Source organism: Antennarius striatus, chromosome 20 (genome assembly GCF_040054535.1).
Source record: "Antennarius striatus isolate MH-2024 chromosome 20, ASM4005453v1, whole genome shotgun sequence".
NCBI lineage: Eukaryota > Metazoa > Chordata > Actinopteri > Lophiiformes > Antennariidae > Antennarius > Antennarius striatus.
Window position 1 is genome coordinate 2,474,464 of NC_090795.1, and position 14,110 is coordinate 2,488,573.

Here is a 14,110-nt window from a genome sequence, read left to right on the forward strand (position 1 = left end):
TCTCTGTCCGCCACCGTCTTAACAGAGCCGGTGTCCCTCCAGGCGTGACGGCGGACAGACAGCTTGAGTGAAGAGCGAGATGGAGCGGAGAGATTGTGAGGAAAGCGGTCATGGAAATGGAAAAATAGGTAACCGCCGCCTGCCCTGCAACAACGTACACCTGTCCTTTATCAAAAACAAGATATCAGGCAATTAAACTGCTCATAGCACCCTGTGGGGAGACCAACATAGCAATGACAGATAAGAGTGTTTGCACACCAGGCATGCTAGGAGCGGTTCATTTGAGATTCCCTCACTTGGCTTCCTTTGGAGACAAGAAGGTGATCCCATTTGACCTTGGGCGGGCAAAACTTCCAAGACAATCCTTTACGGTTTGATAGCGTTTTATCAAATGAAAATCCATTCTACTTATCAAACCAAATCCGTCTGAAAACATCTAATCGATTGATCCATCAACATCAAGGGCCAAGACATCATTGCGGCAGACAGAACAAAGATAGCCACGATGCCCTTGTCTACGCAAGTGTCCTCCAGCACTTACCAGGGGATTTTAAAAGTATTCCCAGGCAACGTGGGATGTTTAAGTCCTTCAGAGTGTTCTGGTTCTGCCTAGGGTTTTCCTCCAGGTTGTACAAGCAAGAATATCTGATTGGGAGGCATCCAGGAGACAACCTGAACAAATTTAAGAGCCAAGATACCTGGATGTTTTCTGTTCTGAGTAGTTCTAGACAGGTATTGAATTGTCGTGAGTCACTTTGTGTGAAGGTATCAACTAAGTAAACGTATTCAGATGCCAAATAAGAAATGTAAATGCATGAAACACTAAAGCTAAAGCAGCTAATCCCTTAGCCGTGACGCCACCAGCCCCCTGGTGAGGAGTCCTTTGGCCAGATCCTTCACTTCTCTTGCCTCCTTGCTCTACTCTCCCCCGACTGACCTACTTTCTTCACACTGTTACCAAGTCAAAGTTGAGGAAAAGTGTAGAAAAAAAAATCCCTGCAGGTTTATGGACAAGCGAGGAATACGAGGACAGGAAAGGGGAGAAAGAAAGCTGCCCTTGGGGGGCCGAGACAGCCCAGGGTATTACGGAATCCTTCCCCGAAGATAAGGATTAGCTTTGATCTGACATAAACGCTTTGTGGCTCAATATTCCCATAAAACCCCGTCGCTCTCTCTCCCTCGCCTTCAAGCTTTTCCTTTCTGCTTCACGTCAATTCTTCATACATTTCCAGGGGATATTTCTCCCCTTCACTCTTTTCACCTCCTTGCTCCTTTTCTACAAGTTGGAGACGATAAACGATTGATCGTAAAGAGTGTAGAGACAGCGGTTGGGTCGTGCAGCATCATCTCTCAGGGAATCTGAAGGAATATCGCGCCGGCTCTCGAGGAGCGCCCGCCAAACTACAGCCAGGATCTTGAGGAACAACCGCGGCTGCAACTTAGCAGCATGATTTATCGGTTCAACTGAGCTGTAACAAGGGCAACCTGGCTTTCAGGATAAAAGCTCGGCGCGTGACCCATTTTCACCCGCACGGCAAAAACACCCACCCAAAACGCCCAGGAGGGTGAAACAACGGCATCCCGAGAAAGTCAGCTCCGGTCGGGTTCGGTTCTCCATCGGACCGACGCGGAAATTAATTAGAAGAAGCGTTTGAAGGGAAGTTCAGGGTTTAATTTAACCGCTTCCTGTAACGGCGTGACTCAATGACCTTTGTTGTGACATCATCGAGTTGGGGGCGGGGGGGGGGCATGGAAGGGTGTATGATTTAGTAATGATGCAGAATGGCTGAGCGGCGGCCTTTTCAACCCCGTGGTTGTGGTCCGCTGGGACACACACACACACACACACACATAAACACACTCAGGACTGAACAAACACACACATTCCCTCAGGGCCTCCACACACAATCAGCCGAGGAGAAAGTGCACTCGTCCTAGTAGACAGAAGTTAAAAATAACCGCTACAGCCAGAAACACACACACACACACACACACACATATATATAAACACAACTCTCTCACACACACACACAGTACCATCCAGCTCCCTATAATAAACTACCTGGAAGCAGCGAGGGGGAGGCGGGCCGTGAGAAGCGTGGAAGGTAGAGCTTATTAATCTGCGAGCCCCGAGGCGGTTTAAACCGGTGAAATGTCAGCCAGGTGATGATGTAACCGTTCACATGACACACGCATGACGGCTCAATAAAGGAAAAAGCGTTCACGTTGAGCAGGTGCAAAGCTCACACCTGAAAGGTACGGGAGGTTTGTCAGGCAACGCCGCCCCCCAACGACCCAACCAGGAGGTCGGCCACGACGGCGGGTTTAAATCAAATACGGGAGGTTAGAGGTCACGTGATCAGGCGTGTTTGTATGTTTTGTTAGCATTTGAGATCTAAAAATGACTTAAAAATATCTGGACTGTTTGTCAGCGATACGATTCCATCCAATTTTAGAGCCGTCGCCCGACACTTATCTCATTAACCGCTGCTTAGTTTCTCAAATATCCAAAAAAAAAAAGAAAAATTTTTCATAAGATGTGAAATATTAAGAGACGCCGATCGCTTTAAAGCTCCGTTTGGAGTCTGTCCATGCGATCTGAGGCGTTCTGGCATCGTCTTCTAATGAACTCCGTTACGCTCAGACGGATATTCAGTCATTTCAAACCACAGATAAATGCACTGTGCTGTGATGCAGGTGTTGCGTCTGCTGGATTGATGCTTGTTGCTGACGCGCTCTAAAGCCCGTCGGTTCATCGGTAAACAAAAGCTCCATCTGTAACGGGACAGTTCCTTGACGATGTCACGTTTTTGGCCATGAGGTTCTCTAAAGTTCTCCCAACTGCCGAAACAAAAAGAAGGGAAACTCCTTCAAAGAGAGGTCAACGGCAATTTACAACTCCTCTCTCCTCCTGCGAGTGTGTTAATCAGGAAGCGATCCATTAACCCGCAGCTCATTTTTCATATATGTTTAATGCTAATTGCACAAAGAAGGACAGAGAGGAGTGTGTCCTTGACTGAGGCTGTGTGGCGTTGAGCGTGGAAATGAATATGCATGGCCTGTGTTAATCTCACTTCTTCAAAAGGCCAGTTTGGGGATCAGGACTTTTTGCTTCGGCCAGCTCTGATCCGGTTCAATCGTCCCACAAAGAGCAGCGTGAACACCTTAAATAAAATAAACTTAAGGACTAAAGTTATCCAGTCTTCAGAGTTCTTCGCCATCAGTTCAGAAAAGTAATGAGACGCTCGGCTTTTACCCGTGTATCTACCTGCGTCCATATACTTTTGACATTTTCCCGTGTTGTCCTGTTTTTTCGCGTTTCGCCGCACTAATCCATGCATCGCCACCCCCCCCGTATGATGCGTGATTTATTGCGTGCCTGTCTGAGTGGACTCGGCACAGATGGAGCCCCCCCCTCCGATAGACGGCTTGTGCATCCGACCACCGCAGGACACATGATGGCAATTTCCAGCTTGAGGAAGCCAGCGAGCGTCAGAGCTGCCAGATGAGTACGAATCCGTCTGAGCATGACTGGAACTCCTGGGACGCCCGCCCGGGTGGAGGAGGAAGAGGAGGTGAGGACAGTGATGTCTCCACGTACCTACAATCGCTCTCTGAGGGAAATATTTAACTACAGACGATGATTTTCTCTGAGTTTTGGTCAGAGCATCCTCAAACACGCGTGATATGGAAGCAGCTTTTGCACCTGAAAGAGGTTTCTATGATGTCATAATTCATCACAGGTATGGTTTAGAGACTCAAACCAGGTGCATCTGACACAGAGGAGGTACTTCCTGCTAAAGCTGACCTGTGCCATTATTTAACAATGGGATGGGGGGGGGGCTGCTGAGTGTACAACCAGTACGTGTGTTGTAGGACAGGAAAGGACTCACCAAGGTTGTCGTCCTCGAAGGAAATAGTGTAAAAGCACGACAAAAACTTAGTATGATTGTATTATTGAATATGTATGATTGAATTCAATACGGTTTTTTTTAAAATACGCAGAATCAAATAAATTTTTGTGTAAAAAGTCACATTTCTTCCTTCATGGTAGATTTTTTTTTTTTTTTTTGCTTTTATTTGTACAAAATCCTGCAACATTTATTATTTAGAAACCAAACCCAGTGAGAAGTCAAAATATTGTCTGCTGTGATTTGTTTCGACGCTCCGTCATGAAAACCGGAGACAGAATGGAGCTGACAGGGGAACGAAAAAGCCTTTTTTGACTTTTATTTGTGGCTGCGGAAAGTGATGAATCTTAAATGATTGACCTTTAAAGCGTGACGGCAGTCCTGAGTATACCGTTCAGTGTGGCTGAATAGACATAAATACCTTTGATTTGTACTTTCCTTCCTTTCATATAATGAGATTTACATGTATATAAGCCTGTGATCTCACGCCGATGGTAAACTCATGTGAGTGGCGGGCTGTCGACTTACCGCTTCGCTCTTACACTATCCCATTAATCCTCGGCGAGGTCATGCGGAGTCCAAAAACTCATCAGCAAAACAAATCACCGTCCTCCTCTGCTCTTTGATGAAAAGCATCTCTACGCTGAGAAATTGTGCAATTTTCCAAAGCAGATGAGGGGAGGTGAACGGTTTGATTTTCATCCGCCGCAGGCCCGATCTCCCATCTGCAGATTCAAATAAAAGATCCTGCAGAACCCCAGATAGAGACGACCCGAGCCGATCTGCCCAAACTTAAAAAAAAAACACACACAAAAAAAAAAAAATTATAATTAAGATAATCTTGCAAAGAATGGAAAAACGACGGAAAGGATTATTTGAAAGTCTTCGCTTTTGGGGAAACGACGTCAACATCCAATACCCATTTCCATAACGCTTTCCTGAAAAGTTCGACCAATTCCAGAATCATATCGATGTGTTGAAAACGATCACAACTGAAAAGAGTTTTCAGAACTTTAACTGTAGGTAATAACCTTTTTTTTTCCCTTTCATGCCAGAAAACTGTTTTTGTCCGAGCAGGTCTCATTTCTTTCAAATGGAGTATCTCTCGCTGTGGAATGAAACACTCTGATTCACTTATTAAATAAAAGGACTTCACCGCAAAGAGAGGGTGATAAAAATTTACGACCCAGGACAGACACGGAGGTTTCTCAGATGGCTCTAAAAAGAAAGACGTTTGAGAATCACACGCTTTCACGGAGAAAAAAAAGCGCACGAGCTTCAGGAAAATGTGTTTTTCTCGGATTGGTGTTGCGCTCTTTAAGTTTGATATTAACTGTTAAGTAACAATGACTCCCGGCGAGGTGGTGTACCTGAAGAGGACAGGTTTTAATATTGGGCATCCTTTTTTATCCGGCGAACGCACCCGAGTACCGGATCATTCGCACATCAACGAGCAGCACAGCGGGAGTTTTTTCACCAACGCTGTGGATGTGTTTTCAGGTGTCTGCATTCATAAAAAGACCCAGCTGGAGGTTTTAAGGATCTCAAAAAAAAAACCTAAAAAACAAAAACTGTAGAGGAGCGGCTCAAAACACATCCTGATTAGGTATTCATCACCCGATTGGCATTCTGCACATCCATCTCAGGGCGCCGCCGCCAGCGAACGCTTTCAAGAGTCTCTCAGTCAATTTAGACAGCAGACAGGAGACCCATCATGTTGCTAAGAGACAGACATTGTCAAAAAATCTGACTTGGGCGTTCTCGGAGAGGGAAACGACCAGAGGTGGCGGAAGCCAACAGGGGCGACGACGACGACGACGACGACGGCGCGTCATTCCCTCAAACTGGTTCCTGTCACCTCGTTCGCCATTAGCGCTTCGACGTCTCCCCTCTGTTTGCTTTGACGTGTTAATTATGGGGCAAATTCAAACAAACGAGGCAGACGTCAACCCCCCGGCGCCACAACGCTCTCTCTCCCACACACGCATCTGTTTTCAGGAGGAGAAGCGAGCTGTCGGGTGGAAGAGAATCACGATCGACTCTTTGATTAAAGGACCTATTTTGGCATCTGGTAAGGCTTTCTGACAACTTCATTTCAGCTGAAGTCTTCATTAATGAGCAACGTTCGTATGTCGTCATGTGTGGAATATGTCCAGAATGAAACTCCAGCATTTATCATTCTGCAAAAACCTTCATTATAAAGGCAGGAAGTCGTGACGACCACAACAGGAAGTGTCTGCCTTGAGCTTGGCCGGTCTACAAGCATAAGAACTAAACTCGTGTTTTCAGTTCTAAACAGGTTCTTATTCAATTAGAATTCATCTCTGCATTGCAAAGCAAAGGAAAACCGATTTATGCATCAAATAATAATAATTGAATAAACTGGGACGAGACCAGACACCTTCAGAACTGAAGAAGCCTCTTGGAGGAGAAGTGAAGTCCAGTGATTTGACTTCAACAGCTTTGGATAACTGAGAACCTGCACAGACAACCTCAACCCAAATTATTAGGAATTCTTTTGTCGATTAAAAAGCTCTCCTAAACTGCGATTGAGTATTTTTCAGTATTTTATGACATTTTCCAGCTCAATTATATCATAATATGATAAAATAAAATTGACACCAAGATTTATCTGTTATGAAAGTAGCAGTCAGTCGCGTACTGCACGAGTTTTTTTATCTCACAACTAACACACTATTATACGCTCTGAAATGTTTCATTATATACTGTAATGGCTTGTCATGAGTGCATTGCTTTAATTAATTTCCTCTCCGATATCAGTCACATTTAATTGTGGGATGTTTTGCTCTCTTATCGGGTTGAAACCCGCTAAACCTGCTGCATGGCCACTGCTTTCCATTTCCGCGCAATTTATGTTTGGAAATGCTAATTAAACATTTTGAATATCGTCGGGCCATATGTGAAATGGATGAGGATGCAGCATCACGACGAAGAGCGGATGCTGTTGCCGGGCGATGGAAAGTCGGAAGACGTCTGGAAGCGTGACGTTAAGAAGCGTCGTCTGTTGCAGACGGAGCGCTGGGTAATCCACGCTGGGTAAACAGTCAGCCGGCAAGTCATTGAAGGGAAACAGGCATCAATACACACGGCAAACAATTAGGCTGCTTACTTTCTGATCTGCCATCAGCCATGAAAAGAGGATTTATGCAGCCTTTATCTGAACACGCTAAGCTCACATAATAAAAGATTAGCGTGGGTAGCATGTACAGGAAGTTCAATCTGAAAGCTTTTATTCCCAGAAACCTGATTCCTAATGGATTCCACCTATTTCACTTCCAATGCGACGGGAAAAAAACATTTCAGTCAATTCACTTCTGCAGTCGTTTAGTAGCCAGGAGTCGCCACGTAGAGGAAATGTGTTTTTTTCTTTGTCAACAACAACAACAACAACAACAACCAGTTTTCCTCCGGCACATAATTCAATCATGTAATGTGATTTACAGTTAATCTCCTTTTCCTTCGGCGCGCCGCAAAATCCAAAATGTGTCAATTTGGACGGATGGAAAAATCCCAAAAACGACGGATCAGTCTCAGGCAGCGGGGAGAAAGATCCACCCCGCCATCAGCTTAGACATACGTGTTATATGAAATATAACGACGGGATTACTCAGCAGATCTCCAACACATCTGGCGGCGTGACATTTTACTCAGCAGTCGCTCGCGCTGATGTATCAGCATCGCTAAAGTTAGCAGCCGTAGCATCGACCTCGAGATACGAGTTTAATCCGTTCCGTGACTGAATCCATCAAGTCCAACAACATTTAGTACAATTGTATATTTGTACCATTATTATTTATAACTAAAAGACAAACATCTTGATGCAAAACCTGCAAAGCTGATTCAAGTTGCATTAGCATGGAAATATTATGGGATTGCTAGCCACGTTGTTAGAAGAACTGAAATGCCTAAACAAGGCTAGCTGAAGCAAGCTAGAAAATGTTGAGGTTTTGACAAATTGTCACGATTTTGGTTAATTATATTAAAAGACCTGTTAATTATCTGCTTATAACCTTGATGGTTAGAATAAAATGTCCCGCTGAGTGCAGACAGTGAAGTTTTGGGCATTGATGCCAATTCGTTTAAGAGAATTATCATTACATTTTAAAAAGAATCGTTGCCTTTATTCCACTAATTATAAATGGCATCGGCCCACGGATTGAACAGACATCAATCATCTGTCCTTGAACGCCACCGTTTCAGAATAAACCCCTCCTCGCTCATCACTCCGTCCCCGACGACGCTGTAGTTGGTTTCTTTTCCTAATAATTATATCTTTCAAGCAATGAAATTAAACACTGTTTTATTATAATCCTAAATCCTGCGAATCCCAACCAATTAAGTATGTTCAATCCCCTGTATTTAAAGTGCAAATTGAAATCCTTAAAAGAAGGCGAAATGATGGAATCGTCTGCGTAGATCGGAGCAGCTGTGATGCGACACGGAGACACAAAATATACATTTAAAGGAACCTTAAATGCACATGATGGATGGAAAAGACGCCGGACTTCCGCATGTGACGCAAAAAAACGCTAAAAAGCGCGGCTACCACCCGCTGCTCTGGTTAAGAGAAACGGCCATGAAGTCTCCCCCACCAGCTACTTTCACACCTCCCTCCCTCCTCCTCCTCTCTCCGCTCGTCTCTTTTAGCGAGGCAGACAGCGGCGAGGCTGAGGCCGCGCTGACACTCCGCCAAAGGGAGGAATATTTCATTGGTGGTGGGGGTGTGGGGGGGGGTTGATGTCAGCGTGGACACCTCCAGCCGGCCAAAACACAAATGGGTCGATACACTTGATTGGCACGTAGCTGCCGAGTCACGGGTCAGGTCCTCCTGACGCGCCGAGACAAATCCATCAGGACGGACCACAAACTGATTCCTCGTGTGCTGGCCGGCGGCCACGTGCTGATTTACATGTCCGCAGAGGGAGCGGGCCGCCGCCGCCGCCGCCGCCCAATGAGAGCAGAGGGATTATCTGAAAGATTGATTTAAACGGTTTAACCAAAAAGTTACTGTTTGGGTGGATCGTGAGGTCGGAAAACACAACAAATACTAAAATAAATAAAAATTAAAGTCACATTTTGGTTATATGAAACCGTTCACCAGATATGCTCCCGGACAAGATGACCCGCAATTCAGGTAGAGTTTCCATGGAAACCACAGAAATTTCTGAATATTAAAAAGGTACAACTACTCATCCTGATGATGTGTGTGTGTGTGTGTGTGTGTTTTTTTTCCTTGATTTTGGCGAGGTTTGCCAGAGAGTCTTTTGACGACATGCCCACGATTAGCATTCTGGCGGCCCCGGCGCCGGAGCCTCCGCTCTGGGCCCCCGAGGTAAAGCGAAGTGAAAACATCAGGATCAGGAAAACGACAGCCTCGTCCTCCGCGGTGATGCATGGGCGCGTATAAATCCGTTCCCCCTGTCGGAGGAACACTGGCCTGCTAATTCCCACTTTAAAGACAGCCTTCAATGGTTTCTCGTCCAATCAGCTTCCCCCGTGTGTCGCCCAGTAAACAGGCTTTGATATTCCTACATGTCTTATCTGGGCTGGTCTTCTAAAGCGAGCGTGGCGTCGGTGCGCCTGACAGCGTAGCGCGGGGGGGGGGGGGCTGTTATGCTGGTAACAACATGAGTGATGACAAGAGAAGCTCCAACATCAAACCCCTGCAGCACTGACACACACACACACACACACACACACATTTGAAGCAGATTACAGAGGCCAGTTATTCATCAGCGCTTACAAGAGCTGGGTTAAAAGTCAGAACGCACACACTCACACACACACACACTCACACACACACACACACACACTCACACACACACCGCAGCTCTGAAATGACTCCCACTGCTCATTTGTACATGGAGAAGAAAAAGAGTGTGCCTCTCAGCATCCTATTGACACTCACTTAAGATAATGGGGTCTGTTGGGAAGGGTATAGATTGGAGAACGAATCCCGGAGCCTGTGTGTGCAGCCGAATGGGCAGGCGAGCCAGATAAGGGGCTTTAGAAAAGGGAATCTCCAGTACAAGTGATGGCAATTTGTCAGGATTAAAGCTAGATGGTGTCTGTCATTGTGTGTATGTGTGTGTGTGTGTGTGTGTGTGTGTGTGTGTGTGTGTGTGTGGTCGCATGGTGTCAGGTGTTGTTTTCCTGCCCCCCCCCGAGTTGGCAAGGAATCAGAGCCGCTGATCAGCAAGAAAGCAGAGGTCACCGGAGGTCGCACCGGCATCCCGTTTCGTCCCTCATCAGCAGCACCGTTTCAGGCGTTTATCACGTGACCGAGTCGGTGAAAACGTTTTTGCCGAGAAGAAAGTCACGCGTAAAACAAATGAGGTTAACGCCATCGGGGTTGATGATGTATGCAACCCATTCACGTTTGAATGGGTTGGGGGGGGGTTGTTTTTTTGTTTTTTTTACACCATAAGGAAAACTTTTATTTGTAATTTTTTTTTTTAAATGAACAAAATATCTATACCAAAGCAATAAAATAGAGCTGTTTTATCAGACTCAAGGCAGAGGAAAAGGTCGTTTCAGACCTATTTTTGTAGCGTTAGCTGTGAATAACGTTGTGTGAGGAAAAGGAAAACCCAGAGAGCCTCACATTATTGTCTCCACATCCACGCGAGCGGAGTGAGGCCTTTTAACCTGAAAACGCTTCAAACACACAACACGACGGCGGAGCCTGTGATTACCTCCGTCTCCAGCGCCGCTCTCTCGTCTGTCCTGTAGTATCGACGGCCAACATTCAGTCACATGGTGCTCGATAGAAGAGCCCTACAGCGGAGAGAAGAAGACGACAAATGTCAAACATGAAGCACACACACACACACACACACGGCTGACCTTCAGCCATCTCCTGAAGCCAAACGTACGACAGGTTTCCGACGCCCGAGCGAAAGATCTCTGACGGCTTTCTGCACATGCTTTCAAGCCACTTCTAATGAAATTGGTTTCGGCTTCACAATGCTCCCTTTTTCTGAGAGGATTCCGGGGAGGACGAACGCGGCAAATGGAAAAGCCGGAGGAAAAAAAAAAAAAAAAACTGAAAGAAATTGGTTCCCACAAAGCCGTCAGACCTTCAGCTGGCGCTTCGTGCCGTCATTGAAGTGCGTTTCACCAAGAAGCCGAGGCTACAGCGTCTAAACCTGAGCAGAGACGGGACACGATGTCCTTCCTGCCGGCAGAAGTTAGACAATATGTTGATAATACGCAAGCAGAGTTCTCCTTTAATCCGCCGCTGCCTCCCACACACCGACACGAAGCCTTTGTGTCGGATAAAAACATTACAGCAGCCGTGTGAGCGATCTCATCGAAACAGAAATTTAAGAAATGGAAGCGTTTTAATAACCTGTTTGATTCGAGGAGAGATGGAAATGGAAGCTAAAACCCAGTCCAGGTTTATAAAGCCAAACATTTCATCATCCTAGAATTAACTGGTTTTTAGTTGTTTTTTAAAGCCTTGATCTAGAAAACAGAAGGTCCAACTCTGAAGCCAACAAAACGTTCCCGGTGATTCCTGTAGATGTCACAAAACTGAGACTTGTCTGCAGTCGAGGCTACGTAGCCTCGAACGTTTGAGAACTGTTTGTGTGCAGGTGTACGATTTGTTCGACGAACCACAGAAACGAGAAGCGTTGGGGTAGAACAGATGACGAACGCGTCCCCCCACGTCTTCATCATCTCATCACATCAACATCTGACAGCGGCGCAGCTGTGGGCATCATGAACCACAGTCACACCTGGATCCTTTGCACGGTGAACTAAATGTTAATGACTCGAGCATTTGGCGGGCAAATTGACGTGATAACAAGCTGTGACGACGCTCCCGGAGTTGATCGATTCCGGTGACATCCGATGAGTTGGACAAACACACAGAGACCCGGTCAATGGGAAGCAACAAAGACCCACAGTACAGTCAATGAAGAGCACAATGCAACCTGTCCACGTCAACAGCCGGGGGGGGGGGCATCAAGAAGAGAAGGTGTTCCTGTTGGTGACCCTGTAGGTCGATGTCTATTTGAGGACAATCTTGGAATTCCATGCATGCAAACAAATAAAATCCAACGCGCAAGAGCAATTCCCTCATGACGACAAAAACACGTCGATGTCGCTCACCGATTGGGAGACTACAAGACCTGCAGCTCGCAAAATGAAAACTCCACCTGCCAGGGTTTAACCGCTGTCCTCCGATCATGCAGCTTCGGCAACAAACCCCGAAAAATATCACTTATTTTTCCAAGAATAGCGGGAAGGGAAGCAAAGAGACTGTTCCATTGATCTGACAGCCAGCTCACGCTTTGTTGCTCGGGCCACCTGAGGAACGGCAGATAGTCATCAGCTGGGAGGAAGCAGGGATGCGGGATCAGTCTGTAACCCGCGAGGTGGAGCGTCTGGACGCCGATAAAGCTCGCTTTTTTTTTTTTTTAATCAAAGGCCTGGTGGAGAAACCCAATCCCAAAAGCTGCAGCGCGGCACGGCAGAACTATCGGACTTAATTCAGCAAAAGTGGTTAAATTATAAGAAAGGTAATGGCAGCGATTTCAAAGGATACCTGAGAGAAGTGATACTCTCCTTGGAGTCACCAAACGGGGGGAATTTGCATGGTTATTTTGAGAAATAAATTAACTTTAAAAAAAATAATTTCCATTTCAAGAAAGGACTGAAGTAAATGAAGAAGGAGAGAATTTGGACTTTAATCCTAGTACTTCACATACGGGGTATCCAGAGAGCAACATCAATAAGCAGAAATCCAGCAAGGTGACATCAAGTAAAAGCAATTTTTCGATGTCACGTCCAAACTGTGAGGCTTTAAACCAAAGAAAATCCCCAGAAATCCGAGGGCAAAACATCTCGCACAGCTTCCTCTGGGCAGACACACAACTCTCTACGCGAGGGACAAGAACGAGACACAAAGCAAAGGAAAACTGAGATTTCCATGAATAAACTCTACTTATTTTTATGCCTCTCTCTTCACCAAGGTTAGAAAGTGACAGTTTGTGCGATGCAAGTTATTTGTTTAGCAAAAACCAATTCTGAAACAACAAATTTGTCACGTTGGTACAAAATTAAATCCAGAAATTGTTCTTTTTTTTAATATATATAGAGAATATCAAAGTGAGATATCTTATTTAGCTCATTGGCTAATTCTGGTGAACTTCCTGTGAGCCTCCAACGTCACCGCCGTCCCCCAGATGAATCACCGGAGTGCTCTTGTCGCCGCCCGCCGACGCAGAACGAACGCTTCCTAAACAAATTAACTCAGAGAAAATTGCTGAGACCTGAAACCTTTAATTACATCAACCTGAAACCGAATTATAGCCTCCACTCCGCCGTGCATAATAAGTAATGCATAGAACAGCAGCATAGGTCTGTCCTCCTGTCCCACTCCATTATCAGATTTAAACATTTATATCAGGGTATTCAATCCCAGGAGAGGCCAAGAGAAATGTCACGACGAGGGAGACGCAGCTTATCCCACCCCCCTGGCCTTTTTCCGCGTCTTGTTCCATCAGTCCTTCCATTCTTTTTTGCACCTCGCTTCCCTCGCCTAATCCATTCTCTGCCACGCTATCTCCATCCCTTTTTATCCCGTCATCTACATTGTGAGGAGCGTCTTGCGAGTCCTCCAGAGCCTCCGACGCGTAAGCAGAGGAGTCGTACTCGGAATGGTAACGCGCAAACAGCTGGATGGGATTTTTTTAAAAATGCTCCCGTCGGGAGTCGCTGGAACAAAATGAGACGTCTTCTTATTCACAGGATCAATTGTTGGCGTTAAAAGAAGCAAAGTTTAAGGTTTCTTAAGTTCACTTGGGAAGATATTGGAACATTTTCCTGGACTGATGGATCTAAGACCTTACTGAGTCCCTCGGGTCCTGGTTGTGTTTCTGGTCGAGGGTCCAGGGATCGTTTGGACTTACTATGGGTCGAACACAAAACCCTTCACGTAGAACCAACACCGACTGATTATATAGGTGTTTAGAAAGGTAGACTTCACGGTTAGTTGAAGAGAGCAGCTGTGCAAACGCCAATTTGTTGGGTCTACTTCCAATACATGCATTCAAAAAAATCAATGTCTTTTTAAATGATTGTTTTTTTTAGGACATGCAAATTCAGTTTTACTATTTTTGCTTTTTAAAATTCCTTCAGGTCCACCGTTGGTGAACACACTATTATTA

The 14,110-nt window shown here is 45.7% G+C and overlaps 2 protein-coding genes across 2 annotated transcripts in view; both read right to left on the reverse strand.

The window, feature by feature from the left end:
* Positions 1-14,110, reverse strand: part of LOC137614164 (melanocortin receptor 4-like) — a 163,833-nt gene that overhangs the window by 138,114 nt on the left and 11,609 nt on the right. Inside the window, exon 2 of the mRNA XM_068343775.1 lies at positions 10,628-10,709. The gene's annotated coding sequence lies outside the window, so the exon portion shown is untranslated. The remainder of the gene's footprint in view (positions 1-10,627; positions 10,710-14,110) is intronic.
* The window catches only part of rnf152 (ring finger protein 152), a 30,903-nt gene that overhangs the window by 5,181 nt on the left and 11,612 nt on the right, over positions 1-14,110 (reverse strand). The window contains exon 2 of the mRNA XM_068343777.1: positions 10,628-10,709. The gene's annotated coding sequence lies outside the window, so the exon portion shown is untranslated. The remainder of the gene's footprint in view (positions 1-10,627; positions 10,710-14,110) is intronic.